This window comes from Vulpes vulpes, chromosome 5, assembly GCF_048418805.1.
Source record: "Vulpes vulpes isolate BD-2025 chromosome 5, VulVul3, whole genome shotgun sequence".
In the NCBI taxonomy this organism is placed as follows: domain Eukaryota; kingdom Metazoa; phylum Chordata; class Mammalia; order Carnivora; family Canidae; genus Vulpes; species Vulpes vulpes.
In genome coordinates this window covers 78577593-78583592 of record NC_132784.1, presented here as the reverse complement: position 1 = coordinate 78583592, position 6000 = coordinate 78577593, and positions in this window count along the sequence as shown.

Here is a 6000-nt window from a genome sequence, read left to right as displayed (position 1 = left end):
CCCAACCACTGAGCCATGATTCTTCTTGACTCTCTCTTGCTCTCATTCTCTCTTTGAGTCTACTGGCTGCTCCACCATTTTACTTTTTGTTACTAGTATCATGAAATTTTCCAAACCCTTTTAATTGCTCATCACTGAATCCTCCACAGTTTTCCATAACTCTTAGACATGAACTTCTCACTTGCTCTAGCTAGAGTCAGTTACTTCAGGCAAAGCTTTTGGAGTTCTATGACTGCCTAATCCCCTGGATAGAAACTCTGTGCCACTGTACCAGAACTGGGGGAAAACTCGTATCCTGACAGTAAGTGCTGGTGGGAAAACCATAGTCTTAGATTTCTTGACTTGCCCCTCCCAATGTAGAATCACTGCCCAACAAACAAATTGAGGCAGAGGCCACTGGGTCCCCAAATTCCCAACCTTCTATATGTTGGGCAACATCTTTACCCCACAAACTGAATGGGAGATGTCATCCCCTGCCAGCCCATCCTTGTGCAATGGGAACAGTGTTCCCGCAGTAGGTGCCTGGGGAGGATGAGAGATGCTGTTGTTCTGTCCCTCATCGAGTGATCCTGTAGCACACACTGGAATATGGAGCTAGAAAGTCCCCCTTCTTAGACATGCTTTTCTGGAATAGAACTTCTACCACACAGAGCTGAAGAAGGTGATGGACATGGATCATGGCTTGAATGCCACAGATGCTGTTCTTAGCAAGATTGAACAGATCTCAAATAAATATTTCTCCATTTGTTTTATGTCCTTAAGACAAGTTTAAACGAATTCAAATTGTTGTTTTTTTTAAATAACAAATTTCACCTGTTATGCTGTTGTTTCACTGAAAAGAAGGTCTGTTGAGCCCTTAGTATGCAGTCTAGAGAGCTCACCACTAAAATTATTTTTCATAAATTTTTATTGCTGGAATTGTTTAGGATTTACACAAAAATTTTCAAAGACAGAGCCAAGAACTCCTGTGTAAATTACTCACTACTTTCCCTTAAAATTTTGCATCTATTATTATTTTAATTAGTGTTAAATTTTATCATCTTATATTATTGTGCTGCATTTTTAAAGACAAGGAATCCAACATTGGTACTTACTGTTAACTGAAGTCCAGAGTTTATTTAAATTTCACTTCTTTTCCCACTAATGTCCTCCCCACTCCCAACCCTTTGGTCAGAATCCAATCTTGGATACCACAGAAACAAATAAAAATTTTATTATATTAAGCCATAATCTAGCAGTGTGTCACTAACAATGTGTTATTCACACAGACATTATTTATTTATTTTTAACAGTTTCAAGTTTCTGTTGACATTCTAGTTGGCTAACATACAGTGTAATATCAGTTTTAGGGTAGAATTTAGTGATTCATCACTTACACACAATACCCAGTTGCTCGTCACACGTGCTCTCCTTAATGTCCATTACTATTTTATCCATCCCCCACCTATCTCCGCTCCAACAACCCTCAGTGTATTCTCTATAGTTAAAAATCTGTTTTATGGTTTGCCTCTCTTTTTCCTCTATGTTCATCTGTTTTGTTTCCTAAGCTCCATATATGAGTGAAGTCATATGGTATTCATCTTTCTCTGACTTATTTTGCTACATAAATACACTCTAGCTCCATCCACATCATTGCAAATGGCAAGATCTCATCCTTTTTATAGCTGAGTAATATTCCATTGTATACACATACCACATCTTCTTTATCCATTCATCAGTCTATGGATATTTGTGCTCTTTCTATAATTTGACTATTGTGATCATCCTCCTATAAATATTGGGATGCATGTGTCCCTTCAAATCACATATATTATTAAGTTAAAAGAGAAAGGTATGGGAGTATGAAGAAAAATAAATAAAGCAATCTTAGGGAGTTACATCTAGAAAATAATTCAGGGTGTGGTGACTAAAACATGGGAGCAAACTGATAAGAAATGTCCAAGTGTTTTAAAGAACTGCATCTGTAGGAAGACTATGCCTTCTTTAAAAAAGTCTTAAGCCATCTGTGGAAATTAAAAATTGCATGAGTGAAAGTAAACAGATGATTTTCCTCAAGGAGAGTAGACCCTTCAGCACCACTTCAGGAGTTGTAAATAAAGAATAATGGGTAAGAAAGCAACTTCCAAAAATTTAAACCAGGTTTTAAGAAAAATAATAGCAAGTACAGATCTTCATAAAAAGAAAAATCAAGATCTAAAGAAGTATCCACTGTCCTCATAGTTGAGGGGATCTTTTAATGGCAACTCAGCAAAATTCTGGAATTGACATTTCTGCCTTTCTTCACTTTTATGAATGAGTTTGGGGTTTTCCTTACTATCTTTACCCTATTTCAATATTATATATTGGATGTGCATATGAGACTGGATGTGCTAAATGAAGTTTTCTTCTTAGTTCATAAGGTGTTGGGTCAAAGGACCCACATTTGGAGTGGGTGGAGAGGACAAATATATTCCTTCAATATACTGAGAATTGAGCTTCTATACTCACTATAATCAGTGGAATTTCAGATTCTCCCTCCCAGGAATTTTTATTGGAACTCTAAAAAGCCTTTATGTCCTTAATGTATTCAGAAGTGTTCAGCCCAGTCCCCTAGCACCTCACTCCATTACCATCAAGAAATGGATCTATCCTGTGAGTGACACTGTCTTGATGCTTAAGACAGACTCCCTTCCTCTAGTAGTTATTTATTTTCTTTGTATAATGAGACCACAGAAAATTTTATTCTACCTCTATAGAAGAAATGTGCCCCAATTCTCCAGCCTCTCCAGTAACCCCAAACTCAAATACTACCAGGGATGTATGAGGACTCTCATTTCGCTACAGCTGATCAAAGATCATTCACTTATTTGAATGCATCCATCCAACTGTATGTGAACTGGTGTCTCATTTGGGTTTTAATATTTATGATTAATTATATTTTCTATATTTTCATGTGATTATTAGCAGTCTTATACTTTCTTTGTTAAAATGTCTTCTCAGATCTTTCCCCACTTTTTAATTGAAATGTTTCTCATAGTTGATTTGTAAGGTTTCTATATTCCCAAAATAAACTAAATCAGATATTGGATTTGTAAACACTTTCTCCCAAATTTGTTTTTTTATTTTATTAATGGTGTTTCTTGATATAGAAAAGAATTAAATTTTGATGCAGTTAAAATTGTCACTCCAAAATTGCTACTTGTTCCTTTATTATATAACTTTCATCTATTTATTGATATTCTTTATTAAGTGAATCACTGGCACCATATTTTCCTTTCCTTGTTTTCTTCAGTTCTTTGAACATATCTGAACTTCCTCAGGGAGTTTCTATCACTGCTTTTCCCTTTATTTGGGTCGTATTTTCCTTTTTATTTTCATGCCTCATAGTTTTAGTTTTGCTAAAAAAGTGTACACTTCAAATAATAAAGTCTAGAAATTTTGAATTCTGGCCATCCCAGGAGCTGTTGCTTGATACTCAATTTTGATTGATCAAACTATCTTGAGTCTGTTTCCCTGCTGTGTGCATCCAGTAAAGTTGCAACTCTTTTTTTTTAAACCTTGCTTTTATTTATAAGCCTAGGATGTTAAGGGTAGCCACTGTATCAGTGGTCAGCCAATCATGTGTCAGAAGTCTCTCTTAGACCCATTTTGATGGAAGGTCCTGTGTCTGGTTTGGGGAATATATTCAAAGTTTGGGCAAGTTGAGAAATCTTCCGTGGCTTTTGCTTTCTTCTTGGGTGGGATCATAAGATCAGTTGGGGATGAGTAATTGACATCTGCTCTGTTTTACCTCTGTGCTTACAGTGTTGATCATGTGCATAGTCAGGAATATGGCAGAGCTTTTCAAAGCCCACAAGGCTGTTTAATTTCCTAAATATCCCTTTTAAATGTTTGACTTGTCCCTGATTTTCCCCAAACATTATTACAGCTCTTGGCAGCTGGGATTTATCCTTCTGCAGTAGTCCTGCCAAATGCTGTTGTGGGGCTAATGGACTTCTCTTAGCTCCATAAGCAATCTAATTTCTCATGGACATAGAACTCTCACTCAAGCTCTTCATTGTCAGGAATAATCTACCCTGGCACAGACTGTACTAAGGATTGACAATGATGTGAAGAAATGGAGATTATTGTGGACTACCAATGGAAATGCAAAATGGTTCATTACTCAAAACAAACAAACAAACAAAAACAAACAAAAAAAGCCTTTGGCCATATCTTATGAGGTTAAACATGAACTTGCCATATCAGTTTACAATCTAACCTCAAGGTATTTATTCAAACCAACGTTCATACATAGTTCTGTATGCAAATGTTTATGTCAGATTTAACTGCAATCAATACAAACTAGAAATAAATAATGTGCTTCGATCCATGTAATGGAATGCTACATGAAAATGAAAAGAAATTACTGACACATGCAACAAATGGATGGATCTCACATATGCGTTATGTTGAATGAAACCAGCCAGACTCAAAAAAATTAGATAGTTTGACCTCATTTAGATGATATTTCTTCCATAGGAATAGTCATAAGGACAAAATCAGTTCCAGGATCAAGGGTGGCAGGGGAACTGCAAAGGAACACAGGGTATTTTGGGGGGCAAATGGGACTACTATTCTTTGTTTTGATTGTGTTGGTGGTTTTACCATCATACATATTTGTCCAGACTCAGGGATATGCACTAAAATGCATGAAATTTTCTGTAAATAAATTTTATACCTAAACTGAAAAAAAGGAAGAAATGGCAACAAATAATGTGAATACATCTGTGTGTTTGCTCAACAAAGCTAGATATTTGCAGTCAATTTAATTGCTTCTTCATTAAGTAGTAGGAGAAGGACCCATAGCTGTCTTCACAGGGGCCCATTCCCCTGAGGTCTCCAGGCCGCTAAAACTCCTTTCTGGTTTTCATCATTATCTTTTAAAATCCCAACGTTCTTCTGTTTGCCATCATTTTGAAAAGAACAGACTATATACTCAGCTGTGTTAGTAATTTACTTACTCATGTGAATGTGAATAGTTGTTACTACATGTGCTGGCCGTCCCTCAAATTGTGGATTTTCTGTAAGTCTGCAATCATGGACAGGAAACCCCCAGGATGAAAATTATATTGAACGCAGTTAGAATGGTAACCCTTTACTGAGGTTTTTAAATAGCCTTTTTATTCACTATTCACAGCCACAGTTCTGTGAATTATGCCCATGTGTTAATAATTCTATATTTCACAAACAAAGAAACTACATTTGGTATGAGGTAAGTGACAATTCTAAGAGCACTTTTTGATTAGTGCCCAAGAGGGAACTTCTCCAATTGGACTGATATATTCTTCCCTGGCAGAGTTTCAGATTAATGACTAAAAATTCAGGTTTTCCAGCACATGTCTTCAAGGGCCAGGTAAGTAAGCTTTTGTCTTCCATAGACAATTTTAGTGAGAAGTGTAATACATGTAAAAGAAGCAGTGAAGCTGATGCTATGAGTTATTTGTGCTCAAAATACGATGTCATGAACATTTTTCTGAATCAGTTGGGACTTTATGTCCAATTACAAAATCCTTCCCTTAGGAGGAAGTTCAATGACACTCATGAAACACTATGTTATGTTCCTAAAGAGGATGGGCAAAGACATAGCATGGGTGACACTCTGGTTGAACAGGTGGTAATTTCCTACCATTTAGTATCTTACCCTGTCATTGTAGGGGATCCTCATGAGCAAAGTTTGAATTGACAGTTCTTTAGAGTCCAGAAGGATCTTCATAAGATTATTTAAATCTGCACTCCCCTTTAATATTCTTTTTTTAAATTTTTAATCTTATTTTATTTTTGGTTTCAGGGGTAGAATTTAGTGATTTTTCAGTTGCATATAACACCCAGTGTTCATTACATCAAGTGCCCTGCTTAATGCTCATCATTCACTTACCCCAACCCCTCATCCCCACCCCTTCAAGCAATCTTCTGTTCATTTCCTAGAGTTCAGTGTCTTTTATGATTTGCCTCCCTCTCAATTTTCATCTTGTTTTATTT